The 14,075-nt window shown below is 43.2% G+C and overlaps 1 protein-coding gene across 5 annotated transcripts in view; it reads right to left on the bottom strand.

Annotated features, from left to right (window-relative positions):
- The window catches only part of AUTS2 (activator of transcription and developmental regulator AUTS2), a 1,197,597-nt gene extending 1,190,779 nt beyond the window's left edge, over positions 1–6,818 (bottom strand). For 3 of the 5 annotated variants that reach the window (XM_044993664.1, XM_044993662.1, XM_044993666.1), the window contains exon 1: positions 6,360–6,818. The gene's annotated coding sequence lies outside the window, so the exon portion shown is untranslated. Of the gene's footprint in view, positions 1–3,070; positions 3,093–6,359 lie in introns of those variants that run through there. The other 2 variants (XM_044993667.1, XM_044993668.1) reach the window with 2 other exon arrangements.
- Positions 6,819–14,075: the final 7,257 nt, after the last annotated feature.

The following is a 14,075-nucleotide window of genomic DNA, read 5'->3' as shown; positions in this document are numbered from 1 at the left end:
TTGCAAACTTAACACCATTAATTTGAGCTTGAATAGGGACTGGGAGTGGCTGGCTCATTACAAAAGCAGCTTTGCTTCTCCTGGAATTGACGCCTCCTCATCTATTATTGGGAGTGGATCACATCCACCCTGATCCAATTGGCCCTGTCAACACTGGATCTCCCCTTGTGAGGTAACTCCCTTCTCTTCATGTCATTATATAATGCCTGCATCTGTAATCTTCACTCCATGCACCTGAAGTGGTGTTTTAACCCACAAAAGCTTATGCCCAAATAAATCTGTTAATCTTTAAGGTGCCACTGGAGTTGTTTTTGTGGATATAGACTAACATGGCTACCCCCCGATACTGATTCCAATCACTGAACTAGTCATTTGCAAGGCTGGGATTTTCCGAGCAGCCTAAGGGAGTTAGCCACTCCGCTCCTGTTCATTTTCAGTGAGCTTTGGGTGGGCAACTGCCTTAGGCTCTTTAGGGAACCCACATCCTATCACCCCTGCCATCCCGGTAGCGTTTTTACACCATAGCTGAAGTGGGTAGCATCCTGAGCTTAGTGGAGCCTGCTCTGGAGCAACAGGGGGAAGTGCTGAGTCTGAGGCTCAAGCAGACCCAGTCCTGCACATATGCCCTCTTCTAACCAGTCTACTTCCCTTCTGAATCTCCTTCTAGCCATTAGTCCAGGAAGCAACGGAGGGTGTCTCTAAGCAGCAGCAATGGGCATGGACCTTTTTGATGCGGGGAGGCGCAAGCAGAGGAGCAGCACTAAAAAGGAGAGGGCCCCTCTTCATAGGGGCCGCAGGAGGCAGGGAAGGAGTTTTCTTCAGCAGCTAGAAGGGAGTGGGAAGTGGAGGTGGTAGAACTCAGCACTTGCTGCTCAGCTATGGACTTAGTGTGTGGCCTTGAGCAAGTCACTTCAGCTCTGTACCTCAGAGCATCCATCTGAACCAGGGATAATGATCCCTGCCCATCACTCCGGGCTGTTTGGAGTGGCTTCATTTATCACTGCAGTGACCATCACAGTGCACTTTACATATGCAAAATATATACCAAGACTGGGGTCCTACTGTGATAGACTCTGTGCCAACAGATAGCACGAATCCACCTCGGTCTCCAACGCACACAGTCTAACCACACAGAGAACAAACAGGATGTAGTATTAGTTCATCTGTAAAATGGTGCTATTCACTATTATTTCATTGTGCGTTATCTCTAGATCTGTGCATTATAGACATACACCTAGATCTATATAGATGCTTTGGGATGAGGGGCATTGTGAGAATGAGCGGACTAATTCAATGTTTGTCTGGTGCATGGAGCTGTAAAATATTTAGTCGAGACTAAGTAATGATTCTTTAGCGTTATATCGATTGCAGTTGCGTCTACATAGATGGTCAAGTCATGTGTAAGTGTCTTAACCATTCACTAGCAGAGGAAAGGCATTGGGCAAGTCCATCCACCAATCAGGCAGCCCTTGCCCATTGGTGCAGCCTGCAAGTATGTGGCCTACACCTTCTAACTGGCCACACAGGCAAAGGGACTCATGAAGGCCCTGCTTGGTCATTAACAGCACCTCTGATCACGCTACATCCCAAGTGACTGAGCTTTACCCAGAGATGGTGTTGAAGGCCAAAACAAGGGAGTCCGACTGTCAGATCTGTCATGAGATAGACACTGGCTTTGTTTGAAGCTTGTTCTTCCCACTGAGTACAGCGCCTGCCACCTGGATATCGAGATTCCTTAAAGGGAATTGTCCAAGTAGGATGCATTGAGCAGAGACTGATCGCACTAAGGAGCTCAAGCCATTCCTTAGCAAGAAAGGTGGTGTATAAATGCAAGATTATTTCTTCATTAGGTGTAATTGATCATATATTCATTTCTTATTCTTTCTAGGATTTGACAAGTTACGCCAGAGGGTTGATTTGCAAAATTTGAATTTTTGTCCTCTAATGTTCAGCAAACTCAACCTTTAATTGACAGCATCATGTGGGTTATTTCCCCCCCCCCCCCATTAACTGTAAGTAAATGGGACAGGATTTGCTCTGTGGAATTGATTTCTAGAACTATAATCACTGCACACAGAAACATCTTCTGTATCATTGCTCCGTAGAAAAGTATAAACGATCGATGGAGAATGTATAGAGTAATAGGCAGTGTGATTATTCGGCTCCCATAAAGTTATCTGCCTTTATAGCAGTTTATAGAGATATGCTTCAGAAATTCATCCACCTACACTTTGTAAAACACATCGTTAAGCCATTTGGAGTTCCAATCTATAGATGAACCTCCAAGTCATTCATATTGCAGTCTGTGTCTGAGAGTAATTGCTTAATTTATGATAGCAGGGTTGGCTCAGTGACAGTCCTCCAGCTTTCCTTTTAGTAATATTACTATTTTAAAAGTAAGTGTAATGCAAGTGAAAGGTCTTGACAGCTGAGATTGATGGCTAAGCAGAGGAATCCAAACTAGTAAACAGCAGCAGTGCAAGATTTCCTCACACTGCCTCACCACTGTGCCTCAATCCCACCCCGGACAGAAGTCAAAGTCAAGTCTCTGCACAGTCAGATCTAAGCCTCTATTCGGAGATGACTAACAAGGGTTGCCAGTTAGTAGGTTATTACTGATGGGGGCACTTGCCAACTAGGAACTGATTGAGACCTCAAACACATTTCATAGCTCTCAGAAAACAACTGCATTGACACATACGGTCCTGAAGAAGGTAGGATCCCCCATCAGCATTCTAACAATACCCATCTATATTCAGCAGGAGGGGAATGTTGAAGGAGTCAAATGGCTCATTGGCCTGCAGTGATGCTGGCTGAACATTGCAAGACACTATTCTCAAATATTTATTCAAAATTTCCAAACCCACTTACTTTCCTCCCAAGCCCATTCCACTAGTATTCTAGACAAACAAGTTCACTGACAGAAAAATTTGCCAAGACAGTGAATGTTACGCAAATACCAGCAAAAAGCAAATATCAGACTTGTAATCAGGAGTGTTTACACCAGAAACCTGAATCAATGGCCTATTTCTGGCAGGTTTGCTGAAGCCAGACAGAAAAAACAGCCTACCTGTTATACATCCCCCTAGATCTCTTCCGGCCAGATCCTCAACTGGTGCAAATTGTCATAGCTCAATTAAATTCAATGCCATTATGCTGATGTATACCAGCTGAGGATCTGGCCATTGTTGTTTGTCTTGTTCTATAAAAGACTTAAAAGGCTGTTATTTGTCCTGCCTGTTTGTCATGAGGACATTTTGACTCACTGTTTTCAGATGTGAGCGATGAGCACTCATGCCTGAAGTTTCACAGATTCTCAGTCCCTAGACATTCCCAGGTAAGAATTATACACCAATCAGTAGCAAATGCCTCTCAGTCATAGAGAAAGAAACATTTTAGCAGCATTATACACAATTATATGCTCAGCTGTTATGGCATCTGAAGCTCATGCTTCGAGAATATTGCAAGCATGTGTGACAATTTCTCCCAGCAACAACTTCTTCCCCTCTCTGAATACAAAGTACAGGAAATGAGTTGCTTCTATGGAGGTGTGGGGGTGGCATCATTTTAAACTCATGGGATCAAGAGGGATTATTCTATTCCTGTAGAAATGGGATAGATGCACAGTCATTCACCTCTAGGTTATCAGATCAAATCTGAATCTGAAACTTAAGCAGTCTTGGCCATCTGCAGTACGTTTGGTAATTTATGTGAAATGGACTGTCCATTTATGCTTTAAAAAAACCACACAAACCCCAAACACTCTACCACTGTATCATCTACTACTAATTAGCATCCTCATGGACCATTTCAATAGAAGGGTCACAGACTGAATGCATGGGCCAGATGTCAAAAATAGTACAGCTGATCAAAAGCTTTTCCCTATAGCATGGTGTTCTGATCCATACTGCAGCTGATCTAGTCAGTGAGTGCCTGATTTGGCAAAGCCCTTAAGCACATGCTTCAGTTCATCCCTCTTCAGCAAACCACTTCAGCACATGCTTAAGTCCCATTGCTTTCATGGAGATTTAAGCAGGTCCTTGAATTTAAGCACTTTGTTAATTCAGAGCCTGTAGTAAAGGGCACAACAAGCTAGCTCTGGGAAGATGATAACCAGCCCTGGTGAAGTTTCTGAATGCTGATGAAGCAGCTTGTTGAAATTAAGGCACAGAAGAGGAAACCATAATCTCTTTTCTCACTTCCCCCAAAGGGCTGCTTTGCTCCCATACTGGTTAGTCATCTATACTAGCTCAAAGCAGCAGACTCACTGTTGCAGTAGTACCTAGATATATTTCCCACTACTACAGTGGCCACCATCGAGGGCTTATCAAACATGGGGAAATTTACCAGTGTAGAACTGTACTGCAACAGTTCCCTTTGTGGCTACTGTTATTCCATGGTTAAAGTGTAACTACTGCATTATAATTATGCTGGTATATTACCCTCCCGCTCCAGGTAGACATGCCCTAAGAATGAAGTCCATCTTTATCAGTTTTGTTGTGCAGGACAATGCAGTACAATGGAGGAACCTTCAGACTTTGAGAGATCTGGCAGGATGGGCTCTCCATTTTTCATTGAGTGGCTTGCTTCTTATAAAAAAAAAAAAAGACAAATAGAGATACAATGGCTAAAAGTTAAAAGCATATATTTTCCTTCTGATAATTACTATCAGCAGGAAAAGGAGAACAATCTAGATTCCTTCACTGAAGAGCAGTTATTTACATTAATCCTGCTTTGGGAAATGAGGTTTTTATAGGAGAGAGATGTTTATTTATTACTCCTAATCTTTACATACTTTGTGGTGTAGTTAGAACAGTAGTGTGTGCCTGGTAAATGATGCTCACACAGTTCTTCTGACAAAGGAAGATATCAATAACTGCTGAGTTTATAAGTATGAATTGTCCCTTGAGAAGGAACTAAGAGACCTTGAAAGCATAGAGGGAAAATAAGAGTAACTTTGCAAGACAGTAGCCTGACAGCTTTACCAAGCAGAAGTGTCTCACAGATTGTTAATTGTATAGCAATGTGCCTCTGGTTGCATCAGATAATACTTAGAGGGTAGATTGCTCTGCAGTAGCAAAAGCTGACAAAATTCTGGAGGGATTCAAACTAAGGTCTCTTTGATCCAGAGCTCAGCTTGCCAAGTCTCATATTTTCAGCATGAGACAGAAATTCTACATGGATCACACAGCGAAGCCAGCATCTCATCCATTTCCTATCAACTACTGCTTCAATCCTCTGTGGTGCTCATGGGGGTTGCTAGTCTATATTACAACATGCAATGCAAGTGATTGAGGGACCAGGAAAAATAGTACCGGCTTCAGTGAATCTGGTCTGAAACCTGAGAGATAAGGAACAAGAGAGGGAGCTTTGGGTGCTCATCTGAACAGAAACTCTAAATCCTGTGTTATCTGCCCATTGCTATGTGGGGCAAAAGATGACAACTTCAAGCAGAAGAAACAAGGATGAGTGTATGAACTAAATTAAGGGTATGAAAACTAGAGATGAGCCCAATCCATGGAGTTTAGATCTTGATCCAAACAGGCCCAACATTTGGGCATGGGAAGAGTTCACAGCAGGGGAATTCATTCCCCTGACTACAGAAAGGAGTCGCCCACAAAATGAAGGATTTGGACATAGCTCTCTCTCCCTGAACACCCTCCCAAGTTCGGAGTTGTTTAAAAGTCAGGGAGTTGGTTCTGACCCAGCTGTAATGAAAATGTTTATGTGAGAACTGGAAGGAAAATAGTTTTCCCATCCTTTGAATATTTTAAAGGGTTTCAAAATTCTCTCTTGTCTCAACTAAGGACAAAAAGTTGAAGTGTCAAAAATATTAATAAGCTGATTTTTTTTTTAAAAAAGTAGGTTTGATCAAACAATGTTTCATTTTGATACATTCTCTTTCAATTTAAGACTTTTCAGTCTAACATTTTTAATTCTAACTACCTTAATTTTTTAAGCAGTCATTTCAAATCTGAAAACCAGAATTTTTCATTTTGAAAACACTGAAACTAAATGTTTTGACAGTTTCAAAAAAACAAACAAACAAAAAAACCTCCCCCTTTTTGACAGTTTCAAAAAACCTCTCCCCCCCCCAAACTTTTTTCAGGTCAGGAGATTTGTTGAATCTGAACCTGTTTCTCAAACAGTTTTGTTTTTGACAAATCAGGATTTTTTTGACAAAAAAACATTTAGTCAAAAACAACCACCACCAACATGCTTTAGCTTGCATACCTGATGGAGGCACCCAGGAACCAGATTAAAAATTGACCAGTGAATTAAGACAGCATACCTAAAGCAATAGAGAGGATTGAAATATGTGTAGCTATTGCATTGTGTCATGGGAATACTCTACTCACCCCTGGAGCACCTCCTTGTAGCTAGGGCTTGGAATTAGCTCTGCCAGTCTGACACCCCTTCCTGTGGGTCCTCACTCAGTCTCTCTCTTGGGACTTAATGGTTCCCTTTTCACAGCTTTGCCCACCAGAACACTGTAGTTTTCCCTTTCTAGAGGCATGCATACCAGAGTCTCTTTGTACTAGCTGTCCCAGGCAATCTTCCAATTCAGTGCCCTTCAATGGTGCCACCTTCCCAGGGGCTGGTAAGGGAACCTAGGCCATTGTGTTCTCTAGGTTCCAGCACAGCAACCGTACAATCAGCATCTAAGGTCTACACTGTCTCAACTTGCTGCTATTTCCCTGCACTGCTTCCTCTATCAGGCTGCTCCTCCACTCTCCTGTGGGTATCCCCTGCTCTGCTTAGTCACAAAGAGAATAACTGTAGGGCAGATCTGACACCCCTTTCTACCCTTAGCTACTGGCTTCATATAAGCCCTACCTGTTTCTGCCCAGCTGAGCTTGATCCTTTAATTAGTCCTCTTTGCTCCCTGGCTCCTTCTCCAGGTGCAGCCTGTGTGGTTAATTGGCCCACCTAGTCACCTTAACCCCTTCAGGGGCTGGTGTGGAGTGAACACCCCATCACAGGTTGTCATCCAGATTTCTGAACCATGGTTTTATGCCAGAGGATGTGGGTGAATGCAGAATAAAGAGACGGAGTACAGCCTACTAGAGCTCTAAGGAAGAAGCCCGTTCTTGTTCTATTTTAAGCCTCATTTTCAGATACATTTCGGATAATCATAGATGCTTTTTTGGATTGAACACACATTTTCAGGTTTGCCCATTGCTCATAGTGAAATGAAGTCCAATGGCATTTTGAATGAAGCTCAGTTTTATTTTGTTACTGGAAAGAGTTCACAGAAAACTATTCAGAAAGGGTTTGGTGTCAGATCTAGAGCCAACTGATGCTAGACATATGATAGAAAAGGTTAAACACGTGTAATTCTGGAGAGCATTAGGATTACATGTGAGGAGCCCACTTTACAACTGTGTGCCCATTTCTGCATTTGGACACTCAAAATCCTATTTAAGTACCTAAAACAGATGTCTGGGCAGAAAGGTGTAAATTTGAATGGTCAAAAGTCAATCTAATTTAGGCACATGCCTTTGAAAATTGTCTAATTGCTAATGTAAAATGTGATAATATCAGGAATGGATACAATATGTAATGTCACTGGGTGTTAATTATTATGGCCTACATTTTCCAAATAAGGCTAGTGATTTTGGGTGCCCCACTCGAGACACATTGTAGGAGCGTGAGTTTCAGAAGAGGTTTCTGGGGCTGATATTAGGATTTCAGTTGATCCTTATTTTTCCTTAAGTCCCAGTACTCTCGGAACTGGGACTGCCAAACAAAACATCAAGGGCAAAGATCACTGAGTGCCAAAACGTTCTTCCCAGGGCTCCTGTACATTGGGGTGTGAATGGTACATCCAGATGCTGAGCCGCAAGCCCTCCACTGTTAGAGCGTACCAGGGGGTAGGAAATGGTCTGCATTATCTGGTGGCTTCCAAATGGAAGTTTCCAAATGTTATCTATAGAAAATAATAGTGCTAGGTTTTCTATTAGGACAAAATTCATGCTGTCTAGAGGGCCTGCACTGGCCCTATACACACTCCAGTCTTCGAAGTCTTAAGAGGCCCACAGACCTTGCTCGCACTGGCCCTCCACACAATTGAATTTTGCATTTAAAGAGTGAATAGGAAAGCCAAGCTGCATGAGAGGTAGAGGCCTTGGTTCAGGAAAGTATTGAAGCATCTGAGTAATCCCATTGGCTTAAAGACTAGAGGCGAGAGAGAGGCCGAGGTAAGGGGAAGGTTTGGAGGAAAACCCCTGCAGAGAAATGTACCAAACTACAGGAGGTGCAGAGTACCCCCTGCAAGGTGCAGAAAACCTAAACCTCCAAACACCTGTTGATTTCAATGGGAGTTGAGGGTGCTCAGCACCTCATAGGATCAGGCCCTAAAAAGTACCATGATGAAGCCTGGAAGGTTAGTCGTGGTGCAGAATGAAGTCACAGGATCAGGTAGGAAATAATATGTGTGTTTGTTTGTGGGGTGGGGGAAGGCAGAAGGATGTTGGTCTGTTCAGGATAAAAGAAGGAAATGAAAACTATGGAATATGAAATTATATCCAGTGTCCTGTGCAACTCCAGGGTCGCTGAATCGAAGGCACTGAATAAACTAGGGGAACTCAAACCCCCGCAAATCTCCAGGACGAGACGAAATTCATTCCAGGGTGTTAGAGCAGATTTAAGGAAGGAAATATGTGTGCCAACAGCAATTACACTGGAGAACTCGCTGAGCACAAGCCTAGAAGGCTGGAAAATTGGAAAATAACAAACCAAATGTGGTATCAATATGCAAAAAATGAGAGCAAGCCCAGCACAGGAAATTACAGGACTATCAGCTTAATATTCATTACATACAGGAAAACACAAGGTCCCCATTGTATACAAGAGTGTAATTAAATCAAGGGGTTCTGCTGAAATCAACTGCTTGTGATGTTTATGAATTAGCAGCAGCCTCTGAAATGCAACGGCAGCCTTAGTATTCAGCTGGGGTCTGCTATTATTTGTTACAATCTATAAACCAGCCCTGGTGAGAAGTTTTTCTCCTAGATAGTGTAAATTTAAAATTTCTTGCTCAGAGATTTTTTTGCCTGGCATGTGACTCGGTGCTGAGGAAGATTAGCATGAACAGGCCATCTGAGGACAGAGGCTGGGCATAAACATTATGGCACATTTACTGATTAGTGCTTGTTTGTTTGCTATTTAGATTAAAGGAAACGTAGAGGCACGTGTCTGGTCCCTCCTGTTTTGAATCCCCCTTTTTGCATAGCAGTGACAGCTGTGAATATCCAGGACATTCTCCTCTGTGCATGGCCTCACACTGCTCCCTGCCCTCAAAATAGGACTTCAGTGGTGCATGGGCAGCCACCACTTTCTACATAGCTCTTTTCATCAGTAGCTCTCAAGGTGCTTTACAGATGGGGAAACTGAGGCAGAGACACTTCCCCAAGGTCACCCAGCAGACCAGTGGCAAAGCCAGGAATAGAAACCAGATCTCCTGAGTCCCTGTCCAGTGCTTGACCTATGAGGTCACATTATTACCCCGATGGGAGATCCTGGGCAAGTCTCTGTGCCTCAGTTTCTACTTCTGTAAAAAGGGGATAATGATACTGATGAAAAGCACTAGGTTTTATTATACCCAGTTACCACAGTGATGGGCACAGACTCATCCACCCTACTATGTCCTCCACATAAGTCAACAGGGTCAAAGGGTTTAACTAGGAAGGAACACCAAGAGATTTTTACCCTGGGAAATACTGCACACCTGCACTCACATTCTCCAGGGTTAACCCAGAGTTAGGATAATCTAAACCTGCTACGTTCAACTAGCTGTTCAACATGTCTAGCGGTGAATATTAAGTCCCATCTACTCATCCTCTGCAAAGAACACTCAGGAACTTTAATAAATATTTCAAAAGCTCTTGCAGTGGAGATAGCTTTTAAAAATGCATTCCACGACATTTTATTACCTTTAATAACTTCCAAAGTTAAATTATGAGTGAGTACAAAGAGCTTATTATATATGTGCAGTCACAAATACTAAACAGGATTTTCCAATACATCAAGAAATGTTGGAGATGAATAACAAGCCTTTTGATTTGGATAGCAGGTATTGTCACTGTCAGTCGCTTACATCGAGACAATGGTGCAACTGCTTGGAACTATTTTTTAAACACCTATTTTAGAGAGGCCTCCCCAGAGGGAGGTCAGAAAAAGAACCCAGCTCCTGCTCCAAATATAAAAATTTGCCCTTCCAGAGCAGAACAGCCATAAACTTTAAAGGGATTTGAAAGCTGGATTCAGATCTCAGACCAAATTCGTAATTTGAGTCCATCTCTGATTTATATAAAATTGGGCGATATTCAGAATTTTTTAATTTTATTTTTGGTCCTATGAGCCGCAGAACAAATCTCTTGGATGCAGGGCCAGCTCCAGGCAGCAGTGCAGCAAGCAGGTGCTTGGGGCAGCCAACGGAAAGGGGCAGCACGTCCGCCAAAGAATGAAGCGGTGGTGGCTGATCGCGGCTTTTTTTTTTTTTTTGCTGCTTGGGGCGGCAAAAATGCTAGTGCCGGCCCTGCTTGGATGCACAAGTCAACTCTTCCCTCACCTGGTCAGGAAAGGGACTTAAGCCTGGGCTACGCTAGTGCGGGGGTTCGAACTAAGATACGCAACTTCAGCTACGCTATTCACGTAGCTGAAGTTGAAGTATCTTAGTTCGACTTACCTGGCCGTCCTCACGGCGGTGAGTCGACTGCCGCGGCTCTCCTGTCGACTCTGCTTACTCCTCCTGCCGAGGCGGAATACGGGCATCGATCGGGGATCAATTTGTTGCGCCCAGACGAGACACGATAAATCGATCCCCGATACATTGAACAGCACCCGCCGATCCGGTGGGTAGTACAGACTTACCCTTAGTGGCCATGTAGTTCAGTTCAGATATGCGGGGCTGGACCCAAGGCCTGGGTAGCCCAGATAGTGATATGTGGAGGCTTTTACACCCTCTTACTCTGTTGTGCAGGTGTGTGGTACAAGTCACAATCTAGCGACCTTGGACTATTCATGGAGTTTGTACTACCCAGTGTGAGCAGGCAGAAGAATCAGACCATTGATTTCTCTGCTCCAATGCCCTCATCCGGAAAATGGGGTTGTGTTATTATTATTTATTTTGTGGGATTATCTGAATCTAACCCAAACTCCAAATCATTATACATTGAGCATACAAATGAAAACAAAGGACAATTTGATCTTTTTGGTGCATATGCCTAGTTCGGGCATTCACACAGAGAGAACTTACTTCAAAAATGTGCAATGAGGATATGTGTTGTTTTCTCATCCCTGGGGCAGCTGGAATTGAATTTTAAGACATTGTTCTTTTTATTCAAAATTTCTGAAGCATTAAATATGCTGGCAGTCACACCAGTGTGTGCTTTTTCCTCTCCTCTTACATTTGTTGTCTATCAGTGCTGCTGAAAAATACATCAGCAATTTCTTTTTAGTGTCCCCTGGGACTGTGAATTGGAATCAGGGATGAGCTGCGGTTGGAATATTTGCTACTGACAGGTTTAACTGTTTTTTCCCCCTCTATGATAGGTAGACCTTAGAAATGTGTGAATATGAACATAGCGTTACCCCCTGCTTGCTGCACAGCTGCACATGCACAAACAAATACACCTGGTATTTAAGGGCCAGATGTTGCTATCTTAGTTGTGTTAAGTGGTACCTTACTTCTCAAATAGCTCCATTGGTTTCAGCAGAATAACTCATGGAGTAAGGTACCACTCTAGGGTGGCAATACCAGGCCGTACGTGTTTATACAGCTTCTCATTTCATATGGGAAAAGAGGGAGAACCCACTATGCTAGCATTTATCTATTGATTTATTTTGCTTATTAAAATGCACCCAACACAGCAAACGTTCTGGTTAATCCGTCCAAAGACGTTCAAATTCACCACAGCCATGACTCAAAAACACCAGTCTCACGGTCCACAGGTTCACCGGCTGAACCAAAAGGTCAGTTTGGCTGAGCCAACAGGAATATTTACTCTTTTCTCAGGGGTCACTCTTTGTTGATTTTATCGTGCATGCCTCAGGATTAAGGCATCTAGACCTCTCTCTACAGAAACAGTTTCATCTGCGCTTGCAGCACAGACTCATGCCCCATTTGCAAAGAACTTGCTAGTAATGTAAGCCAAGTCCTGGGTCAGGTCTTGGAATGCCACTAGATTGGGTGATACTGCAGGACCATATTGTTTCTGCTATTTTGGCTCATATTCTTCTGGTTCCAGCCAGAAGCCCCGAGTAAAGAGGAACCTGAAAAGGGATAACAAGAGGAAAGCAAGTGAACTCAACTTTTTAGTCTTTTTTGCATTTTGGCCAAATTATTAGGTAGACTGTTTTATGCATATTGGTTTGCCTACACATGACTTGCACAGATGGAGGTGGCGGGATCACTATCTAAGTTGTACAGCAGGGCTAGAAGGTGTAATAGGGATCAAGAAGAGGCATCTGAGACACAAGGTCAAGAATCCCCAAATATTTGTTATTACACCTCTACCCCTCTATAACGCGACCCGATATAACACAGGTTCGCATATAGCACGGTAGCAGCAGGGCTCTGGCGGTGCTTTAAAGGGTCCAGAGCTCCAGCTATTGTGGTGAGCCCCAGACCCTTTAAATCCGGCTGGAGCCCCGCCACCGCTACCCCGGGGCTGTGACAGCGGGGCTTGCTGGTGATTTAAAGGGCCTGCAGCTCCAGCTGCTACGGGGAGCCCCGGGCCCTTTAAATCACCACTGGTGCCCTGCTGCCGCTACCCCGGGGCTGTGGCAGCAGGGCTCGGGCAGTGATTTAAAGAGCCCGGGCTCCCCACAGCGGCCGGAGCCTGGAGCTCTTTAAATCACCGCTAGAGCCCTGCCACCCATACCCTGATATAACGGAGTTTCAGCTATAATGCGGTAGGGATTTTTGGCTCCCCACGACCGCATTATAGCGGGGTAGAGGTGTAATTGCTTTCAGGGTATGTTACATCTGCATTTCTTTCCTTACCGCATCTATTTCTCTATTGATATTTTACAAAACAATTTCAATAGCCACTGTAGTGAGGTTCTACTCTTTGTATTAATGACATTAAGAGATGTTTGCTTATTGGTGGATCAATATTTCTGTATCATATATTTGTAAGCAAAAAGAGGATGTTTTATAAACCTGGGATCTGAGATGCAATCTGCGTTCTTTCCATCTCACTCACTTTCACCATTATTAAATATTTTACAGGTCAAATTATACCCTGACACCTGTGCAGATCCACTCTTTCAGTGGGTTTACATGGATTTTGCTTACTGCAACTTAGTAAAATAGTCTGGTGATGGTGTGCAAGATGGAAGAGAATCCACTTCATTCTCTCTTAGCTGTGCAAGCTCTATGCGGCTAACAGGAGCAGAAAAAGCAGATTCTTCCCCCCGTAAAAGCCAGCAGATATGACTCCAATACACACACAGGGAGAAAACCTAATGGGTAAAAAGGTGACATTTTATAAGGTTACTTCTCAACGTAGAACTGCATCTAAATTATACTTGTGAGATATTCTGCTTTATGTTATTCCATCTGCACTATTTTTATTCTCAGATATTTAGATGTCAGGCTCATGGAAAAATTATCCGACCCGACTTGGCGATAACTTGCATGAGGCGATATATCTGGTGGAACTGTCTACCAGCACAGTTACATGTCTACTAACAAGAAGGAAACAAAATATCCTTAAGGCACCTAATTAAGAATTGTGACTTGATAGAACAACAGTTTATAAAAAGCAAGACCTTTTTCCTGAAAAAACCACCCAACTATGGATGGTCTTTGTAGCTAATTAGTCGACAGTCACCAGAAACTGTTACTCTGACTCATGAGAAGATGCAGGCAGATATGCCTGTTCCATCACCTTTTGTTTGGCACAGTTGATCAAGACAATGTTCTGGCTGCCGCACAGCTATTCATTTGTTGTATTTCCTTTCCATTACAATAAAACACAGTAAGGCAAAGGGCAAGATCATCAATCATTAGCCATTCTTGTTACAACACTAATAAAGTACATGCTGTTATGTCTCCTGCTTCTCCT

This window comes from Mauremys mutica, chromosome 19 (genome assembly GCF_020497125.1).
Source record: "Mauremys mutica isolate MM-2020 ecotype Southern chromosome 19, ASM2049712v1, whole genome shotgun sequence".
NCBI classification, from domain to species: domain Eukaryota; kingdom Metazoa; phylum Chordata; order Testudines; family Geoemydidae; genus Mauremys; species Mauremys mutica.
This window is presented reverse-complemented; position numbering and strand designations above follow the sequence as displayed.